This window comes from Pan troglodytes, chromosome 8, assembly GCF_028858775.2.
Source record: "Pan troglodytes isolate AG18354 chromosome 8, NHGRI_mPanTro3-v2.0_pri, whole genome shotgun sequence".
NCBI classification, from domain to species: domain Eukaryota; kingdom Metazoa; phylum Chordata; class Mammalia; order Primates; family Hominidae; genus Pan; species Pan troglodytes.
Genome location: NC_072406.2, coordinates 136,214,000 through 136,236,867, shown reverse-complemented (window position 1 = coordinate 136,236,867; position 22,868 = coordinate 136,214,000). Strand labels below are relative to the sequence as shown.

The window sequence follows — 22,868 nt, the reverse complement described above, 5'->3', positions numbered from 1 at the left end:
AATGAAGTAAACAAGGGTAAAATATGCAAGTACATGATGGAGTTATTTAATTAGCCTCATATTTGGAAACATGTGGCTTCAAATTGGATGCTAGTGAAACATTCTGGCCCACATCCCCTGCTCTTCTTCCCAGCCCTGAACCTCATGTTCACCATTTCATGGGAGTTAGCCACTGACACTTCCCCAGCTGTTCACAGCCATTGGAAGGTGGAGGCACTTTCTGGGCAGACTTGAGAGGCAGCCTCTCTTTGTGGGAGGACACTGGACTTGGAGTCAAAGATTCCACTGCCATGGAATGACTAACAGTGGCATTGTATCACTTCATATGGGTTTACTGTAATTTTCATGAGTAGTAATTTATTAGTGGACATTTAGGGTATTTTTTCCAGATTTCCCAATATTGTAGGTAACAACACAATAAATATCTTTGTATATTCATCTCCACCTACATCTTGACCAATTCCCTCAGGATAAAGTCTAAAAATAGTTACAGGGTCAAATTTACCCACATCTTAAAGGCCTTTCAGAAAGACTGTGCCAATTTCAACCCCAGCATTAATCTAGGGAGATCTCGTTTCTTTGCTTCCTCACTGGGCTAGGTCTTATCTTTGTTGATCTATTAGGAGAAAAATGACATCCTAGTGTTTTAATTTGCCTTTTTTTTAAAATGGTGTTAAAGAACAAAATTTCAACAAATTTTGTTTAAAGATCAAATTGGCTTTTATTTGTGGTTCATGAACGGGGAAGCATCCCATTCTTGTAATAGGAAAGAGCTCCTATGGGCGGAACAGAGGAGGCAGACTTTACAGGCAGAAAAGGGCTAAAGAAACAGAAACAAAGAACAGTTTGATCACTTTGTGGTGACTTTCCTTATAGGGTTAAAGCAGACAGGACTTCCCTGATGCTGGCTAAAACTGGACTGTTTGGGAATTTGGCTATTGTCTCTCTTCCAATTTCTCAGCATGTCAGATAACTTCAGTTGGGTGACATGTAACTTCATCTTGGTGAGGCCTGGGGCCTTGTGTGGGAGCTCTGTCCGAATCCATGGGCTCCCACATGCTCTATGTAGCAATTGTGAGGCTGATATTTTTTCCCTGTGCGGATGACCATTCGCATCTCTTCATTGGAGGTCGCCCCCTCATACGCTTGGCCTGCTTTCCTGCTTGTCATCTTCTAAGCACACTTTTCTATTAAGACTCTCAACCCTTGGCAGTGAGCGGTCTACTGACTTTTTCCAGTTCATAGTTTGCCTTGTCTTCATTTTGCTGGAATCTAGTTTTGAAACCTCAACCATCCAGGTAGAGATGGTTCCCCAGGAAGTGGCTATTGGCAGAAACGCTCGTTTAAGGAAATTTCTCCCGCCCCCCCCCCCCCCCCGCCACTCCCACGTTTAAAAATAAAAGCTCAGCTAGAACTGGAGAGTTCAGTGGGGAAGAAGTTCAAGGGGTCAAAGCATATCCTGTTCCTCATTTCACAAATCATGCTGCTAATTGCCCAATTTAGAGAGATTTGGTGGCAACACTTGGCAGCAGGATGTGAATTGCCTCACACACAGGGACAGCTGAGGATGTTTTCATTTTGTTGGGTAGTGTGCACAGGAAGTCCCACGGGGGCTTCTGGGGCCCAGAACACTGGTCCTGGAGTCAGCAGACCTGGGTGTGAGTTCCGGCTGCACTGCTGATGGAGCTCTGTGTGACCGAGTTGTCATTTAACCCCTCTGAGCTTTCTGCGTCTGTAACATAAGCCCTGTAGCATTGTCGAGACCACCCAAAGGCGGGGAGATGTGGCATGGTCCTGCCTGCATGTGGTGATCCCAGGCCTTTGAAAGGACTCCCTGGCACCACCCTTCCCCTGATTTCTGAAGGGCGGCGTGATGTATCTTTATTTCTGCCCTCACTCCATGTGCCAGGATTCCATTTCCTCTCTCCATCTGTAAAACAGAGTTGTTTCTCACAGTGCTGAGGGGAATGTGGCCACCACGTCTCTGGACTGTTTGGTTTCTCTCTGAATAGACCTCTGGGTCTTGTACTTCTCAGGACTCCCCGCTGGCTGCCTCCAGGTCCCCACTTTGCAATCACTCTTCCTGCAGGAAATAGAAACGCAACAGGGGCCTTTGTCACTAAATACACACAAATCTTGATACGGTAATGGCTCACAGCTGCCGAGCACTTCCCGGGTGCCAGGCCCTCACTCAGGACTGCTGAGGGGTCTCCTCACACAGGCCGTCCATAGAGTGGCCCCATCAGTCTTCCCTCTGAGGGACATTGGGAGAGGACTCAGAGACCAACAGGCAACCAGATGTGCACACACAACACACACCCAGTCACATTCATACAGACTCCTATTCTCATACATCCACATCCACACACACAGACTCTTGCATAAAGACACACAAACATACTCACACACCACATAGACATACAGACACACTCTTACACATTCTCTCACACATACTCACACCGACACATAGACACACAGACATGCTCAAACACATTCGTACAAACACAGACACATCCACACAGACATACACACTCTCATATATTTATTAAAACTCACACACATACATACACACACTTAATACACAGACTCACACATTCTCACATTCACACATAGAGTCTTACATAGTCACCAAGACACACACACAAACTCCCATATATGGGCACATTCAAAGACACACAGACATAGATACACACAGGCACACACTCACACAATGGTACCAGAGCCTGTCTGTTCTGTGCACATGATCTGGTTTCTGGCCACCACATATGAAGAAGGACACATCGACAGAGGTTCACTCTGAGGAGGGTGGTCAGGGTGGCCCCGGTGCCTCTGAGGATCCATGAAGATGCTGGGATGTCCCGTGAGGAGAAGAGATGACTCAGAGGGCCACCAAATGCTCTTGCAATGCTCCGTGAACTTTCCTGTGGAAAATCGAATGTTCTCTGAGGCCCAGAGACGTGACAAATGAGGACTGGAGGTTGGGGGAAACAGCAATAACTATTTGTTAGTGAAATGTGTGTGATGCAACTGCTATGATTTGAATATTTGTCACCTCCAAACTCATGTTGAATCTTAATCTTCAATGTGGCAATATTGAGAGATGGGCCCTTTAAGAGGTGAATGGGTCATGAGGGCTCTGCCTTCATGAATGGATTCATCTATCCATGGATTATGGGTGAATGGATTAATGGGTTACTGTGGGAGTGGAACTGGTGGCTTTTTAAGAAGAGGAGGACAGACCTGAGCTGGCGTGCTCAGCCCATGTGAGGCCCTGGGCTGCCTCAGGACCCTGCAGAGAGTCCCCACTAGCCAGAAGACCTTCACCAGATGCAGCCCCTCAATCTTGGACTTCTCAGCTTCCAAAACTGTAAGAAATAAATTCCTTTTCTTTATAAATCCCCCAGTTTCAGGTATTCTGTTGTAAGCAACATCTCTGAACCAGGAGCTAGGATAAAGCCGTGAAGAGGGCATGGTGCCATCTTCCTCAGTTCCTCAAGTTCACGCTCTCCTAGAGAGGGACCTCTAAAAGGATGACTCAGTTATGGTCTCTGTGACACTGACAGGGGATGTGTGGGGACAGAGCTGAGGGCGGTGGCCTGAGCCCCACTGTGGGAGTGGGCTCCCTGTTACTGGCTGTATCCAAGCAGGATGGGCAGCTGGTGGACAGGGATGCTGGGGCAGGGCCTCGAGACCTGGGTGGAGGCTTGGATGAGACACACATCCCTGACTCACAAGTTGCTGCTGTTTTAGGTTTCTCACTGGGTGAGTCTATGGAAAGGAGATCAGAAAGAGGAAGTAACGACTCCTTCATCTCCCTATCCCTCGACCCCAGCCTCTGGTGGCCTTATCTGAGCATATCTCTAGTGTCAGTGGCTGGGAATAAAGACTGGCCGAGCAAGAAGTTCAGGTGATCAGTGCCTTGGTAAAACACAATAACAACAACAAAAACCCGCCAACTTCATGTTTCAGCAGATAATCAGTTGAGTTGGGGGATGGCCAAGGGGCAGAGGTTGAAGGAGGAAGACCCCCAGCTCTGCAACTGATTTGCTGTGCCTTTAGGCAAGGCACCTGCCCTCTCGGGCCTCTGCTATGATTTGAGGAGTTGCACTAGTTGGTTTTATGGCCACCTCAGCTCTGAAGGGCTGCACGTAACCCTGTACTGACTGAGCCCACAAAGGGTGGGTGGGCGGCACACCCTGCAATGGCTGCCAGGCCAAGATCAAAGGGCCAGGCAGGAAAGTTTCTGGAACGATGCTATTTATGCCTTTCTGGGTTTCTGAACAAAACCCCAGAAGCAGAAACCACTTACTTCTTAGCCCCCAGAGGTTTCTTTCCGAGGGTAAGCACACTTTCCAATGTGCTAACCAAAGACAGCTGCATCAGAACCGAGACTTTTCTTTAAACTGTCATCTGTAAACCTCCACACTGGACACAGCATTTGCCTACTGTAAAGCTTGGACGATAGCTTTAAATAGATAATCCTCAGGCTTTTGCATTTCAGCTGAGGCAAAATCCACAGCCAAAAGTAAATGGGAAAATTAAAAGCTTTCAGGAGCTTACATTTTTAAAATTGCAAAGTGCACCCAGTGAGTTATATGAAATGACTCAGTGTTACTAACTGGTCCCCAACCTCCCAACCCTTGCAGGAAATTGATGCTGGTCATGCGCCCACCAAGTAGGCATGAACTTTACATGATTTCTCTAAAGGTCATAAGACAGTTTGGTGTCCATTCCTTCAACCAGTCCTCACCCCAGGGGACCCAAGCATGGCCAGCTTTATGGGTGGGCACAGGGCTCTGGGCTCAGAAAGGCCTCCTACTTGATTGAAAGTTCTGCTGGGATTGTCTCAAAATTCTAAATAATTTTTGAACAAGGGGCTCTGCGATAATATGACACATATTGAACTTTAAAGCAAAAAAAAAAAACTCAAAATATGTAAGATGAAAACAGAAATAGAAAGAGAACTTGAGGAATCCACATTCATAGATTAACACAGCTCTATTGATCAAGCAGACAATAAAAGTGGTACAGATAATGAATTAAGTTAGATTTTATGAAAGAATACAGAAATAACCATGCAGCCAATATATAGGTATATAATTTTTAAGAATATACAGATGTTTATAAAAACGTATCATGCAGTAAATCTTGACTGAAGTCTCAACAAATACCAACAAATTAACATTATCTTAACGCTCTCTGTGAGCACAAGCGATTACATTAAAAATCAACAGGAAAAAGATAAAAAGCATGTTTGGAAGTTGCTATTGTCTGAATGTTCATGTCCCCTCAAAACTTGTATTTTGAAATCCTAACCCTCAAGGTGATAGGATTAGGAGGTGGGGCTTTGGGGAGGTGATTAGGTCAAGAGGGTGAAGCCCTCATGAATGGGACCAGTGCCCATATGAGGAGCTTGACAGAGACCTCTTACATCTTCTAACATGTGAGGGCACAGCAAAAAGGTACCATCTATAGCTCAGAAATCAGGCTCTCAGACACTGTCTCTGCCAGCACCTTGATCTTGGACTTTCCAGCCTCCAGAACAGTGAGAAATAAATTTCTGTTGTTTATAAGCCAGCCAGCATATGGGATTTTGTTACAGCAACCCAAATGGACTGACACAGAAGTTTTAAAATGTTGCCCAATAACTCATGTGTGAAAGAGGTAATCAGGGGAATTATAAAATATTTAGAACTAAAGAATAATATAACATGGCCGGAAACAGTGGCTCATGCCTGTAATCCCAGCACTTTGGGAGGCCGAGGTGGGCGGATCACCTGAGGTCAAGAGTTTGAGACCAGCGTGGCCAACATGGTGAAACCTCGTCTCTACTAAAAATAGAAAAAATTAGCCGGGTGTTGGGGCAGGCACCTGTAATCCCAGCTACTCTGGAAGCTGAGGCAGGAGAATCACTTCAACCCAGGAGGCAGAGGTTGCAGTTAGCTGAGGTCCAGCCTGGGCAATAAGAGCGAAACTCTGTCCAAAAAAAAAAAAAAAAAAAAAAAAAGAATAAAAGAACAGTCTAGTCAACTTTGGGATATAGCTAAAGCAGCACCCAGAGGAAAATGTGTAGCCTTAGTTATAAATAAGTTAAGGGTTCAACTGAAGTCCCTAGAAACAACCTTGAAGTAAAACTAAAGAAAAAGACAGGCAAGAAAATGATAAATACAAGAGCAGAAATTAACAAAATAGATAATCAATTGTTATACTTGAGATACTTGAGAAATAGATAAACATGGTTCTGGACTTTCTTGTTTTCTTGGCATAAATAATTTCTTTAATAATCACACCACAAGCATGGTTATTTGTTTAATAGCTGTATTCCCTGTAAGACCATATTCTTTGCTTGTTTTGTTCACCATTTTATCTCCACAGCCTGAACCTTGATAGACAGATGTTCATTAAACATTTGGAAATGGAATGAGTGAAAGGAATCTTAGCCCTGCCATTTACTCTGCACCATTGAGCAAGTTATTTACTGAATCGGAGCCTCTCTTTCCTCATCCGTCAAACAGAGAGAAGGAAGCCTCCATCATGGGCTGCTGTGGGAACACGTTAAGCTTTTGTGCAATTCCCAGGGTAAATAGTCAATCAATGGAGAAAGGTGTAATTATGAGTCATGGAATTGGCTCTGACACTGGAGAATGCCCTGCCTGCCCAGCAGCTCCACCTCCATCAGGTCCCTGCAGCTTTCTGAAGGCACAAGAGGCAAGCTTGAGAGGAGCTGGAAAATATGGGAAAAGAGAATCACAAGGAGGCTCAACGAGGTGGCCAGTGCCGGAGGTGAGTCCGAACTGTAGAGGGGAGCCAGTGCATCCCACCCTGCCTCGGCCTGCCTTTTGCTGGAATTCTTACCCCCTAGCACTCGCATGGGTCCCTCCTTTTATCAGACGTGTCTTGATTCGGTCATTACCTTATGTTCTGGCCGTTTGCCTGTTAGCCCTAAGAGCTAGCCTCCACTTTCCCCTGACCCTACTGTATATCCCTGGGTGGCTTCTGCAAAAAGTTTGCATTTCCCTGGGGAAGATGCATTTTCCAGGCATGTTTGACCTTTGGTTTCTGGTTATGTTCAGCTGATGGGAGATGCTCATGGCAGGTTGGAAGGCAGGGAGAAGGGAGAAGCCAGGATGTTTCTTCTCCCAAACCCCTCTCTGCTTTAGGAACTATCCCAGGCAGCTGCCCCATCTCCTCTGGGTTCCACATGCTACTGGGCCACTCTTCCTTGTATGTTGCCCTCTCTTGGGTTCTGGAAGCCCTTCCCTTTGTCTCTAGCTAGGGCTGGTAGCAGCTGCTGTTGTTGCTAATCTCTGGATAGCCTCACCATGTCCTTTGCCCTTTCTTCTCTTCCAGCACCTTTGGACCTAGTTCTCTATATTAAAATTCTTTTCTTAAACCGCCTGGTTGGGATCTGCTTTCTTGATTAGAGACTGAAGTTTCTTCTCAGAGAAACCTTCCCTCACCATCCTGGGAAAAGTAGCTCCAGGCTCTTTCCATCGTCTTATACCACTGGTACCCTTCTCAGCACTAACCAGTACCTGAAATGGTGAGTTCATGAATTGCTTCCTTGTTTATTGTCTTTCTCTTCCAGCGAGAATGCAGACTCCTCAATGGCGGACATGTGGTCACCCTTATATCCCCAGCACCCAGCAGAGGGCTTGGTGCATAGCAGGTGCTCAGTGAATGTTTATGTTCTGTCATTGGATGCCACTAATCTAATGCGTGGCCTTAGGTTACAGGCACTTTCTGTCCCAAGTTCTCATATTCTCACCCGCCAGTAAGAGTTGGGCTTGATGTTAAATATCTGAGATTCCGTGACTTTGCTTTGCAATTACTATTATAACTCAGCCAATTTGGAAACAACTCAAAATTTCAAATTTCCTTGTCCAGAGTTGTCAGCCTGGCTAACAAATGTCAGAAATCACTAACTCCTTAGAGTGCTTTGTTCTACTGGAAGGCCATTTGTCCTGGAAAGCCATCGCTCTATATTAAGTGCTCAAGTGTGTGTACTCATTAGGAAGAAATGGAACAGAGAAGCCATCATTCAGTTTAAGCAATGACCTGACAACATGGGCAGCTTGCACAAGCCATTCCAAATACCAGTAAATACGTAATTAAGGTGTTGGAGGCCAGCAAAACTCAGCCAAGTTCATTCGAAGCTGTCTCTAGCAATGCATGGGAAAGGCTGGAGGCTTTGTGTTTTGAACTCTAAGGCAGCCACATGCTGAGCAGTCATTTTTGTGTGGACACACCGCAGCACTAGGATTCTGTTGAAACAGGCATTGGGTACTAAGTATCTGGGCAGCTTCTCTCACCCCATTGCCACTGCACTCCTCGGGGCCCCCTCAGTTTTTGGTCCAGACCTTTCTCCCATGTCTCACTGGCTTTTCTGCTTCCAGAACACCCTCTCCTCTGCCCCATTCCCCTCAATCCCTCCTCCACAGTGGACTTTCTCAAATGCTTGGAGGACTGAATCACCCACCCACTTAATACCCTTAATAAGTTCCACTGGCTTCAGGACAATTTCCTGGCTCCTCAGCACGCATGCCAGGTTACTTAGGGTCTATTCTCCAACAACTTCTGATGCCTGACTTTAGCCACCCTCTCTTGGTGTGTGCTTTCTTTAATTTGATTTTATATATGTATATATATTTTACACAGGGTCTCACTTTTGTCTCCCAGGCTGGAGTGCCGTGGTGTGATCACGGCTCACTGTAGCCTTGAGTTCCAGGACTCAAGTGATCCTCCCACCTCAGCCTCCGGAATAGCTGGTACTACAGGCACCTGGCTAATTAAAAAAAAAATTATTTGTAGAGATGAAGTCTGACTATATTGCCCAGGTGTGTCTCAAACTCCTGGGCTCAAGTGATTCTCCTGCCTTGGTTTCCCAAAGTGTTGAGATTACAGATGTGAGCCACTGCACCCGGCCTCGATGTGTGCTTTAAACACCATGTTTCTTGTGGTCTTCCCCTTCTACCTCCTGGTTTACCCCCCAGTATCTTTGCTTATGCTTCTGTTCCCTCCTAGAAAACCCCTTTCTTCCTCCTTCATCTGATGCTAACACATTCCTTTTTTTCCTCAATTTTTCAATAAAGTATGTGGTATCCAAGGGATATAAAGAATACACTACCAAGCTTAAGAAACAAAGTGTATCAACATGGTTAGAGCTCTTTGTGTATTCCTTCCTAATCCTTTCCTTACTGCTCCCAGGTAACCATCATTCTGAATCTCGTGTTTTACCTTTTTATAATGATCCTTGTACGTGAATGTATGCATGCATCTCTAAGCAGTATGCACTGTTGCTTAAAATGCTTTCACATGTTATGTGAATGATATCATACTCTCTATATTCTCCTATAACTTGCCATTTTTGCCCTCTATCATGTTTTTGAGGTGCTCTGTGTTAATGCATAGAGCTCCAGTTCACACCCATTTTCAGTAAAGTACAGTATTTAAATGTGTGTGTGTTTCTGTGAGTGTGTGTGTTTATTCTCTCGTGGGACATTTGTTTTTGCTATTATTAACCTGCTGTGCACACTGCTAACCACATCTCCTTTGCACATGGACAAGAGCTCCTCGAGGGTATCATGCAGAAATGGAAGTGCAACTCATAGGCTCAGCATATCTTCAGTTTTACCGTATGTTGCCAAATAATTTGTTAAAATAGAGCAGTTTATATGCTGGTCAGTGGTGTATAAAACATTTCTCTTCAGTCTACATGGTTGCCTAACCTTTTCTATTGACAGGTTTACAAATTCTGACAGTAAATGGATGTAAAATGGAATCCCATTGTTGTTTTGACTTGATATTTTCCTGATTGTAGGCAGACTGTTGTATTTCCTCTTCTGTGAAATGCCTGTGTATAACTTTTGTCTCTATTTCTGTTTTGCCTCTAACAATTTTTTAATGATTTGAAATATATTTTGGATAATCTTTTTAAAAGAGATGCAGGGTCATGGTGGTCTTGCTGTGTTGCCCAGTCTGGCCTCAAACTCCTGGACTCAAGGGATTCTCCCACTTTAGCCTTCCTAGGAGCTGGGACTACAAGCATGCACCCCTATGGCTGGCAATTTTTTGTTGTTGTTGGTGATATATTGCAAGTATTTTTTCCCTGTTTGTGGTTTGCCTTTTTTTGTTTGACAAAACATTTTTGTATTATTTGTATCTGATTAGAAAAATTTTTTTTATTTACTTAAATTGTTCTATTTTTTTCTTTTATGATTTATGCTTTTTGTCTTTTTTCTCCCATATAATCTGAGGTAGGGATCCAGTTTATTTGTTATGTGGATAGCCAATTTTCCCAGCACCATTTATCTAATAGTCAACCCTTCCCCCTTCCAAATGAGTCAACTTTTTTGGTTGAATAAAAGCAATGATCTCAGATATTCTTGCCTATTTTATAATTTTAAAAGGAATGTTTTTCAGTGCTTTACCATCAAATATGATGTTTATGTAGCTATTTTAAATTTATTCTGTTGGATTAAGTAAAGTACCATATTTTTCTAAATAGCCAGGAACTTTTATCATGAATGAGGGTTAAATTTTATCTAATGTCATTTTCTGTCATTAATAAGATGCCAATATTTGCCTTTAATCTCTTAATATAGTGAAATTACCAATAACTTACTAATAATAAACCATCTTTATTTCTCAAATAACCCAATTTGATGATGATGTATTATTATTTTATAGGCTTTGGTAGATTTGGGTTGTTAATGTCCTGCTAGTACTCTTGCATACATACTTCTGAGAGATGTTAGCCAGAGATTTTCCTTTCCCAAATGCTTTTACCTGGTTGAATTACCAAGGTTACACTAGCTTCACAAAATGGTCTCACCCTTTCTAGTCTCTGAAAGAGTTTATGTAAGTTGGAATGAAAAGTTTGGTAGACCTCTCTGGTAAAACCATCTGGGCCTTGCAGTTTTTGGTGGAAACTAATTTAATTTGTTTGGTGGTCATAGAACTGTTCAGGTTTTCTATTTCCTCCTGAGTCAGCTTTGGTCACTGTGTTCATTGGGACTTAAGAATAAGCTTGGCCGGGCGCAATGGCTCAAGCCTGTAATCCCAACACTTTGGGAAGCCAAGGCGGGCGGATCATGAGGTCAGGAGTTTGAGACCAGCCTGGCCAACATGGTGAAACCCTGTCTCTACTAAAAATACAAAAATTAGCCAGGCATGGTGGTGCAAGCCTGTAATCCCAGCTACTGGGAGGCTGAGGCAGGAGAATTGCTTGAACCTGGGAGGCAGAATTTGCAGTGAGCCGAGATCATGCCACTGCACTCTAGCCTGGGTGACAGAGCAATACTCCATCTTGGAAAAAAAAAAAAAAGAATAAAGAATAAGCTCAGGTGCAGTATCCTGCAGGAAGTCTTCTGTGACATCCCCTGCCCATAATAGACTAAATTATCTTCCTACTAACTTCTACATTGTATTGTCATTCATTCATTCATTCATACAATATTTATTGAGCATCTACTATATGTACTGTTCTAGGTGCCGGGGAAAACCAGTGAACAAAATAGAAAAATTCCCTGTTCTCACAGAATGTACATCCTAGTGAGTGGAAGGGCCGTCAGTAGACAATATACATGAATGACTTGTATGACAACTACTGGAGGAAAAAGCACAGCAAAGAAGGGGTCCAAGGAGTGTCAGGACAGGCAAGGCTGCAAGTTTTAATTCAGCAGTCAGAGATGTCACTGCACACACTCCTTCTTTAGGAAATATTTATGGAGTACTTACTAGGTGCTAGGTACTAGGATTACAAAGAAGAACGAAATAGACAATATTCTTGCTTTTGTGGAGTTTATTATCTGGTGGAACACAAGTGATACATAGGTAAATAATCAAATAAATAGAAATTATAGCTATTGATGAAATAAATCAATAGGTGCTTTGATAAAGATAGCAGGAAAGCTGGTGTTAAATAGGATGCTCTCTCTGAAGGGGTCCTTTGGGGCTTGGACCTGAAGCATGGGAAAGAGCGAGTGGGACAGAGCACCCCATGGAAACGATCTGCTCACCTCTTGTCTCATCCATGTGACTCTGAGCTCCTTGAAGGAAGAGATCATGAATTATTCATTCCTCATTTCCAGCATGGCACCAGGCCTGGCACATTAGAGATGCTCCACAAATGTTTGTTTACCCGTTAGGTAGAAGAAATCAAGAGTAAGAGCTGAAAAACATTTGAAAATTGCCATTTGTTGGCTGGAAGAAACAAAGTTCATCATGCAGTTGGCTGACATTTATTCAACAAACACTAACCGTGCCTGGCAGTGGGTTACAGGTTGCGTGGAAGACCCCCTCTTTGAGGCGTTTTAATCCGGACGGAGAGGCAGACTGGAGTTATTCTCATTCGAGGCAGATCCAGGCCCAGGCAGTCCCAGCAAAGGGGTGGGTGTGCGGTCTGGCAGTGGGCCAGGGGGTGTGCTCCCATCAATGTTGCCCAGCCTGGGTATGCCATGCCCTGTGGATGGAAAGGTGGATGTGGTGTTTGAGCTGGCCTGGGTCCTCCCTGGCTCAGGGCCCTGGAGACAGATCTGAGTAGTGACCAAACTTGAGGGAAGGGTCAGCTCCTGCTGCCAATCACCTGGGCTTCTTGCTGACAGCAGGACACAGCCAACGTTGTTGAGAAGACAGCCACATAGATGTCATGGGGTGTCCAAAGACAGTGTCTAGCTCCTTCTAAGGCACCGGGGACACTCCTCTGGCCATCAAGTGGCAGTGTTTAAATGGCAGAAACATTTGCTACCTTGTCTCAGGGAGCTTTGTAGGACTAATGGGTTGATTTACACTCTGCAAGGCAGAAAAACGTCCTCCTTTGAGATGTGTCATCAAAACAGTGACAGCATTGGAAATTAACTGGGCAGGTCCATGTTTCTTCATTTCCTAGAGGTGTCCAAGTGACATTTTCTGCCAGTTTGCTTCATGCAGCCCTCCTCAGATAATCAGAAATGTGTTTACGGGCTTGGGCGTTTGCGTCGTTTGACTAGTGCTTCACGAGGGAAGCCAGCATGTATGGGAGTAAGAAAAACAAATGTTTAAAACACCTGAATGATAGCAATACCTTGTTGGATTATTTACTCACATTTTGCAAGTATGGGTTTCTAAGACCTGAGAATCTGCTAATTTCTTTCAGATACTCTCCATAAGTATTATGCATATTGAAAGTAACAGCGCTCTCCTCTACTAAAACAAAACTTCAAAAGGGATTTCCAACTGCCATGTGCTGCTTGTTGTGGGGTTGCTAGATGCCCTTCTCCCCTTCCCACTACACCAGCCCCTGCCCCATGGTAGAGAGATCCAGTGTTGGTAACCGCAGGTGACCACTGACTCTCTACTCTCCTTTTTGCCCAGGCTGGCCCTGTGCAGGTATTTCATGCTGGAACAATGCTTTTGTTTTTTCCCCTGAAAAATTGTGGGATTAAAGCAACTGGTGGTTTGGGAAGTGTACAAATGCTAAAAATATGTAGAAGTACCCAGGCAGATTTAAGTGGTGCCATTACCTTCAAAACCAAGCCAGGCACATAGCTCGATAAACATTTGTGCAGTGAATGAATGAAAATGTCAAACCCTTGAACCATGGGGCAGGAAAAATGATCACACGGTAGCCGACTTCTTAAATTCTCTACTTTAGCTTGTTCTTGCTTTAAGAAAAGCACACGTGCCCATGTTAATTTTTAATATCCAGGAACTTCCAAGCCTCAGCCTGAGGCTAACTAGAAATATCAGTGACTCTGGAGAGATCTGGCGAAGTGACAGGAGAAAAAGTGTAGAAACGGCTTCCACCCAAGCGTCTGCAGGGAGGTCCCAGGACGTTGAGTGCAATGCTATCAATGACGCTATTTCAAAAGACTTTTTTCCTGACTTCATTTTTTTGAGCTACTTGGATTCCTTCTTTATCTTCTTATCCCATTGCTCATGACCCCCAGGCTCCTATCACCCCTCGCTATTTTCCTGCTTTCTGGGTTCATCTCTGTCCTCTGGGGACTGGATCACATAGCATATGCGTGGTGGTGACCTGGAATCTGGGAGCATGAGGGAAGCTGAGAGAGGAGTGAATGACAGATGGGAAAGCCAAGCAGGGGAAGGGGAGCAGGAACAGGAGCTTTCTACCTGCCCGTCCTGTTGCCCTGCAATGGGGTCGCTGGTGCCTGTCCCTCAGGCTTCAGACCCTGCCCCCCAGACAATGGGGCAGCACCTGGGAGCATGTGACTGTCCTGCCTCTGATGTGCTAGCCATGAGCCCTGGGTGACCGGGCTTTTCCACCATTCCACAGCATCAGGGTGCTCTGCATTCCTGGGTGGCTGCCTCGGTTTCCCTGTTCAGCAAACCAGGTCTTAAGCCAGTCCTAAAACGTGTCCTGAGCTGCGGCCTTCTTGGCTGGAACCCTGACCAGTGGGCTTCCCTCCTGCTCAGACAAGGCAGCCTCTCTTGCAGCACCCACAGCTGGGTTATTTTCCAAAGTCCCTTTACACTTTCCTCTGACTCCAGCAGGTGAGTGGAGGCTCTGAGGCCCCTGTGCATCTCAGGGCTGAGCCATTGTGCATGACAGTGGGCTTGGACTGTGCACAGAGACTGTGGGGTCCCTCTTTTCTTCATCCCTCCACTCCAAGGAAGAGGCAGTGCCTCCCAGCTCCCCCTGGGAAGGCTCTAGGAGGGGTGGCAGGTGCTCAGCAGGAGATGAATTTGTTCATAGTGATCTGGCAGCTCCTAGGGCAGGGAGAGGGGGATGGCATTTGGAGAACACGGCTTAGTCCTGGCCCTGCTATTCCTGTGAGTGCGTGTGACACTGTATAGGATGCCTAGCATCTCTGGGGCTCAGGTAGCACACCTGTAAAACCAGTGACCTACTTCTCTTGGCTGCTGCAAGAGTGGGGCACCCTGGCTGGGAATCGCACTGAGGCTGCATCCTAGCTTTGCTCTCTGGTGGCGAGAGCCGGCTGCCCCTGCTCCTCCAGCCTCAGAATCGGGCAGTCTAGTTTCACATCGCTTCCCCTTTGGAGACCAAGAATCACTCTTTATAAAAAGAGAGTGGAGAGGGAGAAATGGTGGCCTAGCACTCTGGGAGAACCCAGGCAAGGCCTTTGGGTGGGGTATGCTTTTGGGACAATGGCTGTCTCCCTCCGTGCATTGCACCTAGACACAGGCCTGGATCCTAGCAAAGTGGGACTCCTTCTTTAACAATCCCTGGAACAGATGTAAGTGGATGGGACTCCTCAGAGGACACACATAGGAAAGGCTTAGGTGCTTCTAGGAGTATCTCAGGAGGATTTGTAGGAGGAAATCAAAGCTGAAGCAGGAATCATCATTGGAAACCCCTTTGTGACATTAATTACTCCTCTTGGAGATGAGAGCCGTGTCTTCCCAGGAAGCTTTTAACATCCTGCATTATGGCCATGGATGTCTCAGGGCTCCACCAGAGAGAAGAAAGCTCGTCAATTATACATGGCCCGCTGCCCCGAGAGTGACTTGGTATTGACAGGCGGGAGTCTCAGAAGGATGATCTGCTGGGAGAGGGGATGGAATGCGGCTCATTTCCCAGGCTGCCCCAGCCTGGCCTCGCCCCACATAGGCTGAGCCTCCCCTCAGAAGTTCCTTGGGAGTGAAAAAAATATTATTTGTAGGTTAAAAGGGAAAATAGCTGTTTGGAGATGTGTGCAAAATGGGGCTAGTCAACATGTGTGGACGTGGAGCAGGAAGAGCTTGGTCTCTGGCTTTCCCGGGCCTGGGCTGGACCCTGGAGTTTGGATTTTTAAAAGCTTCTGCAGGAAAGGCCTTGAAGGACATCTAATCCATGTCCCCAGTTTACAGTGAGGCTGCACAGAGGGCAATGCAGTCGCTTAAGGCCACACAGCAGGTCAGAGAGAGTGAGATGTGGCAAAGCTGAAGGTGAGCCCAGAGAGGCTGCTTGGAAGGAGCCTGGGAGCCTGGGGTGGGGCAGAAAAAACTGCTCACCCTGCTAGGTTTTGTGGCATCACAAATACGGGAGGCCGAATGTCTGCTGGTTGCTCCTGGCCAGGACTTCAAGTGTCCTGAGGCCTCCAGACCCTGAGGATTTGGGGAGAGAACCATGACAGCAGAAGAGGAAGGAGACAGCAGGGTCAGAGGAGGGGTGGGAGGAGACAGAGCTAGGCATGTGATGGCGACCTGGGCACAGGAGTGGGAGTTGAAGCCGCCTGTGTCCTCTGCAAAGAGGAGGCTCTGGATAAGTATTTTCTAGGCACAGACCCTGCACCCAGCAAGGGCTAAGCACTTGTCACATGTCACCTGCTGGCATCCTCTCAATGGCTGCCCAAGACAGGTACAGTTGCTATCCTGTTAACTAGAGGTGACAGTGACCCTGGCTGCAAGAGGTCAGGGACCTTTCCCAGGCTCCCAGACAGCAGATGGCAGAGCCAGCCTGGGCCTGTCTTCTTAACTAGACAGGCTGTTCCACCTCCTCCAGCTGTGGGCTGCTCCCATGACCCCATCCCACCCCGCTGTCCCCACCACAGCCCTGCCTTCCCTTCTGGGCCTGCCCTCCCCTTCCAGCATGTGGAGGGAGAGTGCTGGGCTGAAGTCCAGGACCTGGTTCTAGTTCTGCTCCATGGCCCAAACTGTGGTCGCAGGCAAATCGTTTGTCCCCTCTGGGCTGGGCTGTCCCATCTCAGACCTCTCCCGGGCTGGCATTCACCGAATCCGTCTTCTCTGGTGGATTCCAGATGGTTCTCACCCACCCCTCCCACCCACAGGAGCTGGATTCTCCTGAGTTCTCTTGTGACCGCTATCCCCACCCTCAACACCCCCATCCTCATGAGGAGGAGAAGAGGGCCCCAAATCAGCCCTCCAGGCGGGTGTCAGAAGTGGCAAAGTAGTTTCTGTCCACCCTGGGGATTGGCCCCAATTTTAAATACACACTGGTTAGAAATGTTCTCAGTGCATTTTGAGATTCTCTCCAAGCAGTAGTCATTGCTGAGCACCCTATGGGCAGTTAGGGCAATGTAGGACCAGGACAGGCCTGTGCAGGCACAGCTTGCAGTGCCCTCCAGCCTCCTTTGCCTCTGTCCAGGGCCTGGCCAGCCGAGCAGGGTGTAGGGCAAGGCTCTGTTGCAAGGAAGGAGTGGCGAGGGAGGGAGGACGATAACCCTGTGCAGGCCTGGCCTTTCCATAGCACGTTGACTCACAGCCACCCGTGAGGCTCACTGGGTCATCTCCTTTCCCCAGAAGAGGAAACCAAGGCCGGGAGTCAGGAACAGCGGTGCCACAGTTAGAGGCAGCAGCTGCAGAGTGGAGACTGGAGTCTAGCCTGCCATCCTGAGACTTGCCCCCAACCTGACCAATGTGGGATCCCAGGCCATGCCAGGAAGCTCCGGCTGAAGCCTGCCCATACCTGGCACTGTCCTCAGTCCTTGTCACCACGGATGACCTTCAGTCCCACTGGCCAGCCCTGCTGTTCTAGGGCCAGGATCTGTGCAGCCCCCAAGAGTGTGTGGAGTAGGGAGGGTGGCCGTCCCAGTGGCTACCTGGTCACGGGGGAGTGGGGAGGGTAGCCGTCCCAGTGCCTGCCTGGTCACGGGGGAGTGGGGAGGGTGGCCGTCCCAGTGCCTGCCTGGTCATGGGGGCCACGGGACCCATCGAGAGGTTGGAAGGAGGCTTTGGAAGGTCAGGCTGGGCTTGGTACTGCCCTGTGAGAGGAAGATAATGGCAAAGGAAGGGGGCATTAGGGCTGATTCTGGACAAGGACTTATGTCTTTCCAAAGGAATGTTGCCACCTGGTCATGGTGAGCATCTAAGCAGGTCACTCTCCTGCCTCCAACCCCTGGAAGCGTGTCATTTCCCATTTTCCTTGGGGGCCAAGGGCCGAGCCCTCAGCATGGCCTGGGGACTGCACCGAGCAGTGGCTGTGGCTGGAGCCTCATCTTTGCCCACACCCAGCTCACCGGCCAGGGCCCCAGTGTCTGCCTCACCACTGCCTTCCCCTGCCTCTCCAGTCCTGCTGCTGAGCCTCCTGAGAGATATGTCCCTGCTTTCCCCCTCTGCTGACCCCTCCCTCCTTCCCTTTGCACCTTGCTGGGGTTGGGAACAGAGCTCAGCAAAGGAGTGCTCAAGCTCAGAGGAGGAGGCCGAGCTTCTCCCAGCCCAGTCCACCTCCACCGCGGTGCTGGGCTGGCTCTGCAGGGGGGATCCTCTTGGCCCTTGGTGAGGCTGGTGCCCAGCCTGGCATTCTGGGTGGCAAATAAACCATGGACTTCTCAAACCACCAGCTGGCCAAGGCTGCAGCTGAATCCCAACACCAGAGCCTGGCCAGGTGAGGGGGCAGGAATGGCAGCTGTGGCCATGTTTTCAGAAGCCCCTCTGTACCCACAGCAAGTAAAAGAACAAGATGAGGGCCTGGGGTAGGCTGACCAGCCAGTGAGTGCTAACAGGAGGAGCGGCTGGGAGGCTGATGGCTGTGGAATCTTCCAGGGGCCGCTCAGGGTTGAGTGGATGGGGGGTTGGGGAGGGATGATCCTTCCTAGGCCACAGCGGCTAGAGGGTGTGGGGTGGGGTTGGAGGCCCTGGTGAGCACAGACTGCAGACTGGATAAACAGTTCATTTCTGTAGGCAGCTGTGCCACCCCTCCCCCAGGGTCCCACTTTGCTGCTCAGGGGGCCTCCTGGGTGAGGCCCAGGTAGGGTGAGGAAAGCCCGGTCTTGCCCACAGGGTCATCACAGGGGCTGCCGCCTACTCCAAAGAAAACCCTGATGGCCGGGGCTTGTCTAAGGAGATTCAGGTTCCCTGGGGCCAGGGTCCCTCAGGTCCCTCAGGGACCAGGGGAGGCTGCAGGGCTGGTGATGCAGCAGGGGGCCAGGCCACTCCCCGCCAGCAGGAGGGCCTGCTTAGAAGGGGTGACTGGTAGGACCCTGGTAGGAGGGACCCATGGACAGCAGGGTTAACAGATCCCTGGGCTGCTCACTGAGCACCTGTGCTGGACTTGCTGCACCAACTGTGGGCTTGACCCAGTTCATTTCTCCCTCCCAGTCTCCTGGTCTACAAGCCAGAAACCCAGACTCACTCATGTTCTGATCTGGTGTGTCTGGAAGCCTGCACCCCCTTGGTTGGGCCAACTGCCCCTGTTGTCATCCTCTCGATGATGTCCTGATCATCGGATCTGGAAAACTCTTCTAGGCTTATCCAGTGCAACCCGTGAAGGGTGCATGAGAAAACTGAAGCCCAAGGCCCCAGGGCCAGGAGGGTCAGAACTGGGAGTGGAGGGGAAGCTGCCTTCCCGACACCCTGACCCAGGCAGTGAGCTTCCTTTAGAGTTGAGGCCAGCACCTCATGCAGTGGGGACGGAGGAACTGCCAGGGCTCTGTGGAAGACCCAAGGCCCGGGGCCCAGGAGAAGGGCTGCCCGTAGGTCTAGAGGATCCAACAGCTCAGAGGCACACTGGCGTTCCTGATAAAGAAACCTCAGCTCTGAGGTGCCAATTACGAACATTTAGACAAAATGCCAGCTTAAGTTCTCCCCACCGTCAGGCAGGGTTGGCAGAGAGCTAGACCACGGGCCCAGTGCAACCAGGAGGCAGAGAGCTAGACCACGGGCCCAGTGCGACCGGGAGGCAGAGAGCTAGACTATAAGCCCAGTGAGACAGGGAGGTAGAGAGCTAGATCATGAGCACAGTGCGACCAGGACTGCTGCTCCCCTGCACACAAAAAGGTGCTCAGGGCATACTGGGTGAGTGGAAGGCGGTGGAGGGGACAAGCTTGGACATCTGGTCTTGGCCTTGCATCCAGGCTGTCCTCAAAAGCTGCTCTCGGTCTCCAGTTCCTCATCCCTCACCAGAGGGTGGAGTGAGGCCATCTCTTGGGCTCCTTCCTCAGGCTCCAAAACCTCCCACTGCTGGTATCTGCTGCCATCCCAGAGTGCTCAGGTCTGGCGTCCCCGTGGGTGCATGGAAAAGGCATCCACAGGGACCTTGCAGGAAGGCCCAGGCCACAGGCATCACAGGGCTCCAGCCAAGAGCCCCACGTGCTCACCCTGGGGAAGAGGCTGCTGTGGAGCACGACCACATGCATCTCTAAGTTCTGCTTCCACAAATGGGCTCCATGCAGTAGCTGAAGAAAGGCCAGGGTTTTGTAACTATGAGTTCAAAATGAGAATAGATTTGGTGTCTGGCAAGAATACCATATTGAGGAGTAATTTTTTTCCTGTTATAAATCCATTAGGAAATTAAAAATCTAGGCTGCGACTTTAAAATATGGAATGGAATTTTCTTCTGAGCCCCCTAGGTAAATTTTTTTCCTTGTTAAAGGCAGAAATCTAATGAATCTAAATCTTCTCATTGAGGATAATGTTCCCAGAGGCGACTGCTGTGCCTTAGCTATTCACTGACTTGCAGCTAGGATCAGATTTTCAAAAAAAAGTTAACATAAAATCTGACAATGTTTGCCCTGGGCTGGAACTGAAAGCTGAAGGGTATTAAGAAATACCTACTGTGTGGCAAGACACAATGGGTGCTGGGCCAAGGCGTGGAGAGGGGAGGGGAAGAGGGACGGGAAGACTCTGAGATACGATCAGCCCTCAGCAGCTCCCAGCTCAGTGTGGGAGGCACAGACTGGAGAGAAACAGTACAGAGATGGTTTGACGAATGAGCATATCAACCAGGACAAGTGTACAACCAGGAAAAGTTAGTGTACAACCAGGATTAGTCAGTGTACAACAAGGACAAGTTAGTGTACAACATGTGAACACCCTAACACTCCACCAAATCTAGAAATCAGAATGAGCAAACCTGGACCTAGAATAAACTCGAGACGTGGATCTGGGGCTGCAGAGAGAAGCCAAGTCGGGCTCTGCAAACCCTGGCATTTGACTGTGTGGGCAGAGCAGCTTCGGTCCTCCCTCATTATCTGTTCTTCTATGAAGGATTGAGTGGCAGCAGCAGCACCTCCATCCTCACCAACCAAGCCACCAACAGCAGCATGAACCAGAGAAAAGACCCACGGCGAGGCCCAGGGCTCAGAGCCTCACGCGCCACCTCCGATGGAGCAGGTGTCTTCATGTTAGCTCATGCCCCTAGTGGTGATCTTAAACTATCAAGAAAATTGCAGTCATCCTATTACGTGAGAATCCAAGAAATGCACAAAACATTTTATCAAGGTTTTTGATCAATGTGGTTGAATTTTAAAAACGTGTATCACTGGTCTGGGATAGTTGATTTCATTGGATGCACATTCCCCAACAATGCTGGCTGAAGTGCAAGTGTGTGTGTGTGTGAGATATGTGTGAGTGTATGCATGGTGTGCATTGGTGTATGCGTGAGAGTTTATGTGTGGGTGTATGTGTGAGTGTGTGTTGGTGGATGTGTCAGTGTATGTGTGAATGTGCATGGGGAGGGGTTATATGTGTGAGTGTGTGTTGGTGTGTGTGTGGGAGTGTGGGAGTGTGTGGGGGTTATATGTGTGAGTTTGTATGTTGGTGTATGTGTCAGTGTGTGGAGTGTATGTGTGACAGTATATGAGGGTGTATGCGTAAGTGTATTGGTGTGTCAGTTTGTGGGGGTGTGAGTGCATGTATGTGGGTGTGTTATATGTGTGTGTATGTGTGAGTGGGTGTATGTGTGTGCGGGTGTTGGTGTATGTCTCAGTGTGTGTGTGTTGGTGTGTCAGTGTGTTTGTGGGTGTGTGGGTGGGAGTGCATGTGTGGGGGAGGGGTTATATGTGTGAGTGTGTGTGTGTTGGTATATGTGTGTGTAGGAGTGTGAGTGCATGTGCGTGGGGGGTTATATTTGAGTTTGTATGTTGGTGTGTGTGTGGGTGCATGTGTGTGTTTGGGTATGTGTGTGTTGGAGTATGTTTGAGTTTGTGTGTGGGTGTATGTGAGTGTGTGTTGGGAGTATGTGTGCGTTTGTGTGTGGGTGTATTGTGAGTGTGTGTTGGTATATGTGTGAATTTGTGTGGGGATGTATGAGTGTGTTTGGGGGGCATGAGTGTGTGTGTGTAGGTGTATGACTGTATGTGGGATGTGTGTGTGTGTGTTTATTTGCTGACTACTGAAGTGCCAAGGAGATGTCAACCATGGGCGTAAATGGTCAGGAAGGGTTTTAAAGAGAATGGGAATTTGCGATGACCTGAAAGGTGGGGAGAGTGCGTTGTAAGCAGGAAAGGCATAAGCACGTGAACATACTGTTTTGACCTCCAAAATCAGTTAACAGTTTTCTCAAAATATTTTTGCACAACTTGGTTGCATCTAAGCCCTATCAACAAAAAGACATCCCCTTGGCAAACATCCCAACAGGGCCATTGGAGGTTTAAGAATGCTACAAGGAACTTGTAGAGGTAATTCCTGAACAGGGAGCTCTGTCATAGAATCTCTGCAGTGCTAGGAGACCAGGTTATGGTTCCATCTCTGCCCCTGCCTAGCTGTGTGACCTGGTACGATGATCTTTCTGGGTCTCATTTTCTGTAAAGTCTGTAAAATGAGGAAGTTTGTCTAGACACCAGAGGATCGTGATCAGAGTTTGCATCAGAACCACCTAGGATGCTTTTTCAAGATGTGCATGTCCAGACCATACATGAGATCTACTGAACCAAGACATCCGGGGTGGATCTCAGGGGACCTAAGATGTCAAAGGAGGTCCACACGTGATTTTAGTTGTGAGCCGAAGTTGGGATCCTGTTGTGTTAGATAACACTGGCTCCTGTAACAAACAATGCCTCAAATCTCACTATTCAACATGATCCAAGTTTGTTCTCATTCATGTGTCAATCCGTGCAAATGCACCAGCAGCCAACCAGCTTCCAGGTGATGATCAGATGACCCTGCTTCCTCTGTCTTGTGTCTGTCATCTTCAGTGTCATCTTCAGCTACCTCCATGGTCTCAGTGGGGTCATCTCCATGCTGGTGAG

The 22,868-nt window shown here is 48.1% G+C and overlaps 1 long non-coding RNA gene across 1 annotated transcript; it reads left to right on the top strand.

The window, feature by feature from the left end:
- Positions 1-3,034: 3,034 nt before the first annotated feature.
- Positions 3,035-11,312, top strand: LOC107966954 (uncharacterized). Its single transcript, XR_001707011.4, has 3 exons — positions 3,035-3,367; positions 6,376-6,783; positions 7,351-11,312. It is a non-coding gene; the product is annotated as an uncharacterized LOC107966954 (long non-coding RNA).
- Positions 11,313-22,868: the final 11,556 nt, after the last annotated feature.